Below are 14,995 nucleotides of genomic sequence, written 5' to 3'. Positions count from 1 at the left end.
AAGCTACAAGAAGTTGGTGGCTGGTCACCAAAGAAGCCCTAGAACAGCGCAATTCAGTAATTTCGTGGAAATTTTTAAGGTTGAATTTTATCAACGATTTTTCCCTGTATCATACAGACAGGACAAAGGCGCAGAGTTTGCAAACTTGAGACAGGGTCAGTTGAGTATTGAGGAGTATTTGGCCCAGTTCTTTACTTTACTACGTTTTGCTCCGCTTGTGGCTAGAAATGATGAAACTATATCTGGTCAGTTCATTCAGAGATTGAATCAGGAGATACGTACATTGGTGAATGTGAAACGACCTATTAATTTTGTTGATACCTTGAACAGAGCTAAAAGAGCAGAAACAGTTCTGATAGGACAAAAGAGAGCATCGTATGTTCTTCCAGTATCGAGTTCGCAGCAACAGCCCCACAGAGTTGAGATGGGCAGTAGCAGTAGTGGGACGAAAGAACCGTTACAAGCTCGAAAGAAGCAGTTCAAGAAGTTAGGGAGCGGGTCATCTAGCTCCAGTGGTTTTAGCTCGAGTTACATTGTAGTGTATTGCAGAACTTGTGGAGGAAGACATCCTACAGAGCAATGCCAGGGAGTGACTGGTATTTGCAATATCTGCAAACAGCGGGGACACTTAGCTAGAGTTTGTCCACAGAGAGATTCCCGAAGATTTCAGGGATCAGGACCATCTGGTGGTAGTGACCGAGGAATAGACCCAAGAGTCACTTAATGATATAGTGGCAGGTACTGTTCTTTTATGATTATATTGCATATGTATTGATATATATTAATGCATTCGTTATGAGTAATTGTGAATGAATTGCATTGATATATGTTGTATCTGTTGAGTCTGTTTGTACTGTAGTATTGATTCCCTTACTTTTTGGGAAAGAAAGATTGATATCACAGATTTCTGTAAAATATTGTATACTACAGTAAGATGAGAATGAGGTCAAGGTAGATTATGATGTACTTGTGTTTCTGATTAGACCGCATTATTGATATTAATATGTTGAACAAGTACAGAACTATTGTAGATTCCTTCCAGAAAAATATAAGATTCAGACCAGATAAGACTGATCAGCAGGAATTCTACGGTAATGATTCTAGATCTAGAATTTCTTTGATATCTGTATTGTCTATGACTCGATTAATACAGAAAGGAGCAGATGGTATCCTTATGTATTCAGTAGATGTACTGAAATCGAGCCTAGCAATGGCAGATTTGTCAGTGATGTACGAGTTGACTGATGTTTGCCCAGATAAGATTTCAGATTTGCCTTGTATTAGAAAGATAAATTTCAGAATTGAATCGATACCAGGTATGTTTGTTGTCTTAGAATTCAGTACAGAATGATATTGAATGTACAGAATGACACTGAATGAATTGAAAGAATTGAAAGATCAGTAGTAGAGTACCGACCAAGAGTTACATCTGATTTAGTGTTTCTCTTTGGCATGTTTCAGTATGTTCAGAGATATTCTGTTGATTTCATGCTTGTTGTATCTATGATATTTTGATATACTTGCAGCATCTGATTGATTGAATCAAATATCTGAAGATTGTATTGAATACTCTGAGAACTGTGATTATTGTATACAGAAATTATTCAGATATGAATCCGGCTTGAAACAGATTGTATTCAGAGTATGTGATATCTGAAGTTAGTATACCGATTGATTTTAACACATTGGAGATCATGATCAGTGACTGAGAATGATACCGATATTAGAAAGATCAGAAATTTCAGAAATTTCAGAAATGTCAGAAATTTACTTTTGGTCTGAGTAGGCAGATTTTCTTATACAATTATTGTTTTGTATCTGCTTGATTATTGTTATTGTTCTAAAACAGTATTTGAGACAACTTATATTGTTTAGAGGCATATGATATTTGCAGATGATATATAGCAGTTGATCAGAACGACATGAAGACGTGAATGATTAGTCAGAATTAACAATATTGCCAGAAATTGCCGTTTTATGAGTTTACTGAACTCACTAGATCAGTATAGACTATTGATATTGTGAATCTGATTTGATAGTACTGTTATTCTGAGTCAGTGTTTGATACAGATTATTCAAACCGAATCAGAGCTGAATTCGAGAATTACGCAGTTCAGAGATTTAACCAGAATGTTCAGAACTTAATTTCGATAATCAGAGCAGAGTGACAAATATGTGATTTTTACTGTATGAGGATGATTATCTTGTGATGTCAAATGTTTCAGAATTGTACAGCGGAATTTAATATCGATAGTCAGAACCTAATACCAGGTAGGTATTTTTCTTTAATTTATATTATTAACTGATTTGGTTGTACCAGATATTTAGAATTGAAATGACAGATATGGTCAGAAACGCCCAATAATCGATTCAGTATGTATCCTGATAGCAGAAAATGTTTTGATAGAAACAGATGAGAATAGATGTGGCAGAATTTGTACTGAGATGTCTAAATTGCCGACAAATGAAAATAGAAAGAAAGACATAAACCAAGATATTTATTGCAGATTTTGTATAGATCTGAATAGGAATGGGAGTACATTCCTATAGAGTTTGTAACGAAACTATCACAATTTTTCTACGAGTGTGATGGAATGTGATTATGATTGACAGATTGTTCAATCTATATATAATATTTTGTACCAGATAACGTACAAACATGACCAAATGACACAGATCGATGTCAGAGAAGTGGTCAAAGTAACCAGAATGCCGAAGTAGAGTATATCAGATTGTGATTTTGCTTGATTTTATACTTGTGGCAGAATATACCACAAACTCTTTTCTATACTATCCAGATCTGGGAAGTTATTTATGGAGCCGTAGTGCTGGATGTTAGCACTAGTGAAAACGAAGCATTGTCACTTTGTTCATTCGGGTACAATGAGAAACATCAGATGAGTATTGGGATAGCTATAGACGGCACATGGTACAATGAGAACTGCAGATTTCCTGTATATAAGGATAATGTCTCAAAGATATCTGATATAAGATCTGATACAGTCAGAAATAGGGCAAGAAAAATGAAACTGATTCAGAAGAAAATGAAGATTATTCTGTTGTTGAAACCACAGTAAGAATTTCTATATATCAAAGAGACTACGTGGAAGATAGAATCTAATATAAGATTGAGATTTCAAAATGGTTTCATTGAGATGAGTTTCTGATTAGACTTTGTTATACATTTCTTCTGATATAGCTAAGTTGAGTGCCTATGATTTCGGGGACGAAATCAGATCTTGGGGGGGAGAAATGTAAGGCTCGAGATTTTATTACTGTAATTTGAGATTAATCTGAAATGAATTATTTATTAATTGAGATGATTATAGACGGAACGGATCAGACCGGGAGAGCCGAAAGAAGATTTGATATGAGGTGCAAGTAAGGATCCCCGCGCACATGCGCGACATATATGGGCGCACATACGCGAGGAAGTCAGAAGCATGCGCGCACCTGCGCGGCTTGAATGCGCGCACATGCGCGGAACGTCCAGAACCTTGGGCGCATATGCGCGGCTGGAGGCGCGCATATGCGCGAGTGAAGAGATGTGCGAGACAGAACATCTCGCGCATATACGCGAGAAGATAAATGTGGAAGAGAAAAGAATCGAAGGAGGAGAGCTCCAAGTCCTTGCGGGTGAGAAATTGAATGTGCGCAAAATCCGTCAGTCTGTTTTTGAATCCGAATACAGTACCGAGTTCCTGTCAACACAGGCTACAACTGGACGTAAGTTTTATTACGTTTAGACATGATTTGAAATTACGATATTGTCAGAATTGAATATGAATCAGATATAGTGGTTCTGCTACAGTAGAAATTGTATAATTGAATTCAGATTAAAGAATAGATTGTTTATACAATTGTTATGATTTTCAGAGTTGAATTAATTGAAATTTGATATCAGAGTTGTGTTGTTACTGATTTTAAGTGTACCGATATTGAGATTATGAATTCTGGTATTAAATCTGTGATGTTGAGATTGACGGGGTATCAAGACTGTATTGTTATGTTGTCGAACCATCAGTTGATTGATATTGATCAGATTCAGTAATGATTTCGATTGTATTGTGATATCGTTGATATGAATTAGATTATATCTTGTTCAGATATGAATCAGATTATATACTGATTTGAGTATTGATCAGAACAGGTTTTGAGTCGAATTATATATTGATATTGTATTTATGTGATTGTCATTGCCAGACTGGGTATGGAAAGATTGGAATACAAGACCTCGTCTTCATCAGACCGAGAAGATAAATGTATAAATAAATGTTGATTCGGGATTGCACAACTCGAGTTAAGTTTGACTTGAGTTTCCCTAAATCACATACTTTATTTTATTGCATTGATATTTACAGATTATCAGATTGATACGTTTAGTCTATTGAATTATAGCAGAGCAAGAGTCCGAGTCTAGGACAGATCAGCCTAGCTAGGGCAGAACCGCCAAGTATTTGTCAGAACCGCGAAGACCCTAGACTTGTGGTATATCGATGAGCTTAGATGTAGATCGACTTCTATTGTAGACATTCGATATAGCATGTCCAAGTCTAACTTAGATCGGGATCCCTAGATTAGAAATAAGTTGAGATGAGATAACGAGTCATTGACTTAAATACAGATTTGTATTGTTTCAAGTAGTCAGATTAGATACATGTTTTAATGATTGTTTATGCGTTTATATGCTTTATATGATTGCATGCTTACATTGTTTATACTGAGATTTATTCTCACCGGAGTATCCGGCTGTTGTCTTGTTTTGTATGTGTGCATGACAACAGGTGGGACAAGATCGGGGTCAAGAAGATGATGAGAGAAGACGAGTTTAGAGTGGTGATTCCGGACTTATTGTAGATTTGGTTTACTACTTGAAAATTAGTACTAGTTTGAATAATTGTTGTACATTATTGTACTTATATACTGAGATGTATATTAGTTACATTCCATTACGTTCCGCACTTGTATTTTAAAAGAAAAATTTTTAGACCCTGTTTAATTTAATTGATAATTAAATCCCAAAGATGATTAAGAAGATGATTAGCGTCCGGGTCCCCACACCCACCATGTGATTTCTTCTCACGAAGCCGAAGGAGGGATTGGGGTGATGATATTAAAATCTCAAATACAGATGAATTCAACAAAATAAATAAGAGTAAAAATGAGTTTTAATTACAAATGAGGTCAATTAGGTATTTTGATGTTACAAGGGAGTTAAAACATATGAAATGATTTTGTCTGAGAATGAGAATATATTTGTTTTACACTAGGGACTGAACACAAACTTTGAAATGATATTAGGGATTTTAGTACAATTGCCCCTTATAATATAATGTGATGTAAACATATAAAGTAAACTTTGTATAAATTTAAGTTTCCCGACGACATTTTTTAGAACAATGATATTAAAATATATAAGAATAATTTCAGTCTTCTAAAATTAAAAGGTGGATGTATATCTTCTATACTAGTTGTATCTTTTTTTCATTTATTCACTATCTTATCATCATCATTATTATTAAAATTCGAACTTTTCAAAATATAGAGTATGCAGACAATATAAACTTGCATTCTTCAATTTTTATGTTTGGATTGGATCCGAAATTAATTAAAATAAGTATTTTGTGAGACGATATATTTACATTAAAAATTAATATTTTGATATAAAAATAATATTTTTTATTTGTAGTCTCAAATAAAATATTTACCTCATAAAATTGATATGTGAGATATTCGAAGTATTTGTGAACTAATGTTGGGGTTGGACCATCTGTTTATAGGGGTGATCACGGTGCGGTTTTGCGGTTTTTTTAAAAAAATTCAAACCGAATTGCCATATGCGGTCGGTTAGTATTTTGAAAAATTAATTGCGGTTTTACGTAAAAATTCAGCCTTGCGGTTTTGAGCGGTTTTGAGCGGTTGCGGTCGGTTTTACGGTTTTTTTAATGAAAAATATTAGAACATATATTCTAATTTATTTGAAAACAACAACAATATATTGTTTTCAAATATAAAATATAGTTCAAAGCATATAAAGATCAAAATAGATTAAACAATAATCAAGATTCAAAACTAAGTTAATAATTTAACAACACAACACATTCACAACAAAAATGGCATTTACACTATTTTATCATTTTTTTACTTTCAGACTACAAACAAAATATTGTAGCAAAAAAAAAAAAGTTTAATAAAAGACTAATATGAAGAATAATTAAGAAAAAGATAAGTTTTATTTGTAAGAATAATAATTTTAAAGATAGTTAGGATATAATGAATGATGACTTCTTTATTTGAATATGTTGTTTACAAATTATTATAATTATAGGCCAAATATTATGGCAAGCGGTTTAGGCGGTGCGGTTTGGTGCGGTTTTTAGCAAAAAAAATAACCGAACCGCGTATGCGGTGCGGTTTATGATTAATATTTTTAATCGCGGTTTTTATAAAATATTATGAAAAACGGTGCGGTGAAATTCGGTTCGGGCGGTTCGGGCGGTTAATAAAAAATTTTGATCACCCCTATCTGTTTACATCCTCTTAACTACATTTTTTTTAAAACCGAAAATTATTTGTAATTTTTTTAAAAAAAATTAAACAACAAATAATAATAATAAATATATATATATAAATAAATTTAGAAGACAAAAACTTGTGTGAGACGGTCTCACAGATCTCTTATTTTGGTCATCTATATAAAAATATTATTTTTTATGCTAAGCGTATTATTTTTTATTGTGAATATCGGTAGAATTGACCCGTATCACAAGAGATCTACTCAATTTAGAATGCCGCTTACAACTGGAACCGACATTAATTTGATTCAAATGCCAAACCCTGCAAGGCTACAAACGGATCCATTACAATGGTGGCGGTCATCTGTCTGGTAATTCGGAAAAATGAATTTTTCATCATGTAGTTTTATTTTTTTTCATTTTATTTTTAATTCTGTTAACAAATAAATTATATTTGTAGTTCTCCGACTTTGAATTTTTTTTCATTTTTATATTTTTTTTCCAAATATGAAAATTTACTGATATGTAAGAAGGTTTATTGAAAGATGTGACGTGAAAATTTTGATAAATTGTTATGGTATGCTTATATTATTTCTGATTTTTTGAGATTAGTTATATTGTGATTGGAAATAAATGGGTGAAAATTTGATAAATTGTTATGGTATGCTTATATTATTTCTGATTTTTTGAGATTAGTTATATTGTGATTGGAAATAAATGGGTAATGTATCGACATTTTGGTCAAAAGATACGACGTTTAATTTATTTTACGAAAGAATGATATATTTTAAAAAAATAAATAAAAATACAAAACATGTATAAAATCAGATTGGATGAAAAAGGGTCAAAAGTTGAAAAATAGTCGGGGAATTAAATTTTACTTAAAAAATAATTATTAAAAATAGAGGAGAACTTGGTGACGAGTCACGCCTCATTTGCCGACGGCTGTTCGTGAGTCACGCGTGCAACTAGACCATAGTCAAGTCAACCCATATGGGGAAATGTGAGGATTTGATTTAAATAATTAAATCCCAGAAGTATATCTTATCAATTTACCATAAATACACATTATTTATTTTTTTTATTACAACAGAAGAGAGGATGGAAGATCGAATTTTGATGACGGAAGTCAGCTAATCTGGTTAGGTGAGACCACTGCGTTACAAGTCTGGTCTCTCAAAAACCCATAAAAAATTTGGTTATACCTAAATTTCAATTCTTCCTCTACCAATTTTTGAATTTTTCTTTTTTCCTTTCTTGAACATGGAATTTTTTTAGTTTAGGTGGTGGTACGTAGCCTAACTTGTTCATCAATATTGATGAATAGTCAATAATTAACATGGCGGCGAGGTGTAATCTGAAAAATTATCATTGATTAAAATTTACAAATTTTATATACAATAGAGGTCGTTAGATTTTTTTTTTGGAAATGAAAAGTTCCATTAATCAGCTGTGAGTCCCACAATTGTGATTAATGACATTACAAATAATATCTAGAGGGTGATACGTAATAAAAAGTTCTGCTAAAGATAGTGCCGCTCGTGCCAATGTGTGAGCCGCCAATTTGCTTGTCTTCGCACATATTGAATTTTGAAATAAAGATGAGCGTCTAACAACTGACAACAGCCACGAATAATCGATCCAAACTCTGTGTAGTCTACATTATTTGATGTTATTGCGTGGAAAAGAATTGGAAAATGTAATATGTAGCCACACTTAATATATTTATATCGAAAGGGTGTAAAATTAAATAAATATTTCTGAACGGACTTAAATTTAGGTAACTACGTTGAACTGTTGACTAGATTTGTTTATCTTACTTGATAATAAATTATATTAAGGATTTCCCTTTAAATAACTAACTTAGGAGAATTTTCTCGACCAAATCAAACCTTTTCTTAATCAAAACATCGTATCTTTGAAAGTATTCTTGTTAGATACGAAATGTGTTTCATTACGAATCTAGACAATAAACACAGTCTATTTCTAAAAGTAATTTTTTATTAGTAAGTTTATAGTGAAACGGTCCAACAGATCTTTATTCGTGAGTCGAGTCAATTTTATATATATTTATAATAAAAAATAATACAGTTTCACAGGTTACTCAAATAAAATATTTGTCACACAAAATTAATCGATGTGGACACCACCTAGACCTAAGAAACATTACTATTAAGTAATTAATAACGTAGATATTTAATAAAACATTACCATTAAGTAATTAATAACGTGGATATATTTGTGTCGTGTGGTGTGAGATCAAATATCTTGAAACTTCAAATTTCTACTGAGAAACGTTTTAATTGAACAAATAGATGAAGTGAATATCACGTCCCATATTTTACCAAATCTACAAGTTCCAACTATATGCTTCTAAGATCAACGGTTCCAATTTGAACGAGAGAAAAACTTGTGTGAGACGGTCTCACGGGTCGTATTTGTGAGACAGATCTCTTATTTGGGTCACCCATGAAAAAGTATTATTTTTTATGCTAAGAGTATTACTTTTTATTGTGAAAATAGATAGTGTTGACCCGTCTCACAGATTATGATCCGTGAGACGGTCTCACATGAAACTCACTCTTTGAACGGATTGTAGAACCAAAAACAAATTCTTGGATACGGTTTTGAATTTTTAAAATTTGTTTTACTATTTAGGTTCTTGTTCTAGTTCTGGTTCGGTTACAATTTGATCTGAAAGTTATTTTTAAAATTTTTAATTAATATTTTACATGTGCGATATCGGATATACGAACTGTATATCATATATATTGATTAAAAATAGATAATATGAAAATTTTGGCTATGCAAACAAAAACTAATTTGACAGTCACTAATAATATATTTAACATGAGAAAAAAATATTATTACAAAATTATGAATAATTTCCTCGAATATAATATTTGTCGTGGAGTTTTTTTGGCTACCGTCTATATCACATATTAAAATTTTGAGACTTTTAGGATTTGCCACTTTGGATACAGAAATGTACAACAAACCATGACTGAAAACGAGTTTTTTCAAAAAAAAAAAAAAAGAAGATATGATATATGATCATCATTATCTACGACTTTTTGTTAATTGTCATTGCATACGAAACAATAAGGAGAAATTATCTCTGTTTGAACTTGAAATGAAATCTTGGGTTATAAATGATCGATGACATTCTTAGAATAAAGATTTTGTGACCTACATTATTTCTTGTAATAAATTTTCTTTTCAAAACACGGTTCTCGGATAAAAAATTTAGTTTCATTGCATAATCCAAAATAATAATCTACGTTCCGTAACAACATAACATGAGTTCCAACCTTCAAATTTAGTTCGTGTTTCGGAACTCCGATACAGCTAATTCCATTTAAAAATTTGGGTGTATGCACATCGTGCAGTAGATCAATATTTATATCTGCATCACATGCCGAATCAGAACTTAAATATCATCTTCCCAACAAATTTTTTTATGGATATCATGTATTCATTTATTAACTGAACAACCTCGAGTATCAGTAATAATATAGGTCTCTATTGGAAATACGTCGTATCACTTACCATACGACCAAACAATAGATATATAACTACTATGATTGTTGCAATAGGATAATCACAATATTTAAACAACATTTCATATGGAATATCAATCATCACATAGTAGTCATTTTATTCTTTAATAACTAATGGGCCAAACTCTTGAAATATGGGTTTTAGGACTTGGCCCATTCGATCAATAAAAGCCCATTTCGATTAAGATGAGCGCGAAGCTAGATATTCTGCCAACAAAAGGACCAAGACACTCAAAACTCCCAACAATTCCATTATTTAGTCCGTCGGAAGAAGTTAATTTTGGATAAACTAATTAATAATTATCAATTTTTTAAAGTATACATTATTTTGTTTAATTTCAAACTAAAACAATCGAAAAATAATTAAAAATTATTATCTTTTAATATTTTCATTTTGTTTGTTCTGTTTTCAATTTGATTTTAATTAATATCACGAAAAGCTTAAAAAATATAGTATTATGTCTAAAATCTAGTGTGTACATAAATAATTTAATCAAGAAAAGTATTGCGATGTGAACAAGTATTAAACAAATATTGATGCACATACGATTCTTGAAATTTAAATATTTATGTCAACATTTAGATGATTTTAGCATTCTTACTCAGGAGTAGGTATCTTGTGAGAAGATCTCACGAATCTTTATTTGCAAGACGAGTCAACCCTATCGATATTCACAATAAAAAGTAATATTTTTTCATGGATGATCCAAATAAAAGACTCGTCTCATAAAATACGACATGTGATACCTTCTCACACAAGTTTTTGCCCCTAATAACAATGTGCCAATAATAGTAGAAGATGATTTGAAGCCTTTTATTGTTGGTTGGTAGTTTCAGCTTTTAAAATGTCCATAACTAGTTTTACAAGTTCTAAATAGTGTCAAAAGAAACTTTAGTGGTTTTACCAAAATTTATCAAAATTAATAATTAGTGGTAATCGTAACACAATCAGTGTTAGGTTATACGGATCCTTCTATTTGTGTACTTTAACATATGACTTGTCCAACGGGATTGGAAATTTAAGGTAGACGGAAAATATGATGAAAATCCAGAAGTCAGTTGGCCTTCATTCCACTCGGGTTAGGTGAATGATTATTCCAAAATGAATTTAGTTATTCATTAAGCGGATTCCGATAATCGTGTGTTTAGGGGTGGAAACGAGCCGAATTATAGTCAAAAGTTATGTTCAAATTAAGTATGTTCGATTTCGAGCTTGGTCTGAAGCTCGAAATTTTAAAACAATTTGGCTTGATCTCAGCTCGCAATGAAGTTTGGTCGAAATATTCGAACCTATTTGAAATATTGTTTGGATATTAAGGTTCGAGAACTTTGGTTGAAAGTTCGAAATGTATATATATTTATTTCATTATTATATTATATTAATAAAATATCATGGTTCGCTAGCTATTTTTACACTATCGAAAAAATAATTTTATCTCGAGTTTGACTAGAAAAAAATTCGAACATGTTCGAGTTCGAATCAAGTTCAATAAATTCGAATACAAGTCGAATATTTATTGAGTCGATTCCAAAATTAGTAATCAGCATAATTTGTTTACCTAATCAAAATAATGACCAAACCCATATGGAGCAAGTGCGTCCGCTAGCTTCCAAATCCATTGACAACGAATTAGGGTATACCACCTAGTCTCCTCTATTTACTATTTAAATTAAATTAAATTGGAGCCTACAAATTTAAGAATAACTTCGAGATTTATTATATATATAACAGAGACAAAAAAAAATATTTTGGTCTAATTTTTATTTTTTTTAAAAATTCATCTTTTCGAATTAAAGTTTAGTTCTTCTTTAATTTTTATAATTATGGTATGAAACTATTTAAATATTAAGATCTTGAGTATGTCTTTTGTGATACAGTTTTACGAATTTTATCTATGAAACGGGTCAACTCTACCGATATTCGCAATAAAAGTAATATTCTTAGCATAAAAAATAATATTTTTTCATAGATGACCCAAATAAGATATATGTCTCATAAAATACGACCCGTGAGTATTTTGTGAGACCGTCTCACACAAGTTTTTGTCTAAAATCTTTCATTATTTTTTATAATTACGATTTTAATATAAATCAAATAAATAAAAAAACTATACAAATACACGACACGTATATAAACAACACGTATATAAACATAAAGCACGTCGCTTTTCACCACAAAAGCCTGAATTGACTAAAGGGCCGATTCCAAAAATTAATGAATCAATCAATAAAGCAATGCATTTTTCATAATTAACCAATTATTAACATCTTTAGTCTTTATGCAAACATCTTTTTATTATTATTATTATTATTATTATTATTATTACAAAGATCCGTGATTGTTTGTCCACTCTTGCGCACAAACCGTAACGAAGGAGAAATAATATCTAATTAGATGAGCTCATATTAATGATAAAAAATGATTAAGAAAAAACAAGAAGATTGTATTGGATGGAAGGATTTAGATTAGGAACGTAATATAATTATATATTTCGAGCATTTCAGATGTTCGAGCTTTCGAACCTTATTATCTGAACAATAGTTTGAATAGCTCGCGTGCATAGGTTCGAAGATTTCGATTCAAACTCAAACTTGCTTCGAGCATAACTCGAGCTAAAAATTTTAAAAAAAATTGAGTTTCTAATCGAACTCGAATATAATTAATTCGAGACAAATTGAAACCTTAAATTTTTATTAATATTCAAATCGATTCAGTTCATTTTCATTTTTAATTTGGATATTTGGAGGATTTCAAGCGAAATTTTTTGAAATGTGTTGATTTTTGTTGCACGAATTATTGTCGAAAGTTTACGGTGTCAAGTTTTAATGCTAGATTAAGTACATATATTGTCTCATAGAGTGTATATGTAAATTTATATTAAGTACCGTAATTAGTATAGTCGAACTTTATGTAGAGAATTTAAGAAGGATCTTTATTATTTACAAGCAACTAAGATAAATTGGATCATACAAACTATGCAAAATCAGTGATGCTATATTTAATTACTATTGACATCTTCATAAATTCAACATGTTTACTAACCACGAATTATTACTTCTTCCAACTCCCTTTCCCAAGTGATACGTAGAAATTAATCATCTAATATCGATTTAATATCTTTAGGCATATATAGTTTGGTACATATGATATGATAAGCATGTGATATATAATATAAGGATAAGTTAAGGATAAATAAGATGTAGGATATTATATTTAATGTTTGGTATGATTTTAATAAGAGTGATTAAATTTATATATTAGATTATAATGACAAAATTAACCTTATCATAATAAATTTTATAATTTCAAAGTTGTTAATTGAGTTCATATTTTTTATTTGTTCATACACCGATAGTGCTTGCATGATTTATTTATTTTTACCTAATTTTATATATTATATAATATGATAATTGAGCCCTTGATATTATGAGTCAAGTCAAATATCAATTTTTAATGTTAATCGGGTGATACTAATAATTTTATTAAGATTTATAAAAATTATTTATATAATTATCTCGAATTCATTTATATAATATATAAAAATAAATAAAAATATTTATTTGATTTTAATTTCTACCTACTAGCATATATTTATAAAAATAATTTATAAATTGAGGGTAATTAAGTCATTTGTAGTGTATTTTATCCTTAAATAAAAAATATCACACCTAATAGAAGGGATATTTTATCCTTCTAAAAAATTATTTATAAATATCATGAGCTTTTTAAAAATATACCAAACATGGGATAAAGATGATTATTTATCAATCTCTCCCTTATCCCATATACCAAACTAAGAATCAAATAATATAAATAACAAAATAATTATTTAATGACTTCAATGGGGGCTTCCAAACTCTATAAACGTCAATGATTTATTTTACTACGGTCCTATTCAAAATCATATCTCTGAAAAGAACTAATAAAAATAGAAAAAGAAAGATCAATATGAATAAACGACTCTGCTCTCGGAAAATGCGTTCTTAGACTCCGCTATGCTGCGTGTTGTGTTGTGTTGTGTCCTGTTCTGCTGCTTCTAATTCATCTTAGGCACTCCGGCACGCGACTGCACATGGATCTCGCGCAGCTATGTGCTTGTTGTTGTCCTGCACCTTTATTCTTACATATTGGACTTTGTTTCATTTCATAGGCTCATCGTTTTCATTCCATTTCACTCCCTTTCGGTCGCAAGTTATGTGCTAAAGTTTAATTACTGCAAACGACTACAAAAAAAAGCATAAATTTGCTCTAAGTACGAATATGGACGATAATATTAGTGCAAATATTGGACTTATCCATTTCAAATTAGTACATTGTAGAGCAAATTTGAAATTCAAGAAAAAAATATAATGTAACAACACGAGATTTCAAGGACGATAATATTAGTGCAAATATTGGATTTTTCCATTTCAAATGAGTACTTTATATATATATATATATATAATGTAACAACACAAGAGATTTCAAGTTCTTCGTTCTAATTTTGAGTCAAATAAATATAATAGATTTGAGAATTTAAAATCAAATCTACTCAAATTACATGATTCAAATTTATGCTCAATCAATATCCTTTTATGTCAAGTATATCACATGAAATTTGTTAAATATTACCTAAGTCACTAATCATTCCGACCAACCTCGAGGGCCGACAAGCAGTAAACACCAAAAACACTAGCATGGGATAATTTCTCAGTGGATGTCACGTGCATTAATTTGCTGATTCTTTTAATGGTCGAGGCTTGAAATACCTAATGGCCATAAAACATAGTTAACCTTATCTATGATGCAGTTACCTGTATCAATTGCAACATAATTAAGCCACATGTTATTCAAGCATGTTTCTAATTACTCCAACAACATTATTATAAGAATTTGATATAAGATATAATAAAATTTGAATGTTATAAATCTTGAATATA

Source organism: Primulina eburnea, chromosome 8 (genome assembly GCF_022965805.1).
Source record: "Primulina eburnea isolate SZY01 chromosome 8, ASM2296580v1, whole genome shotgun sequence".
Classification (NCBI taxonomy): Eukaryota; Viridiplantae; Streptophyta; class Magnoliopsida; order Lamiales; family Gesneriaceae; genus Primulina; species Primulina eburnea.
Note: the sequence above shows the minus strand (reverse complement) of the source record.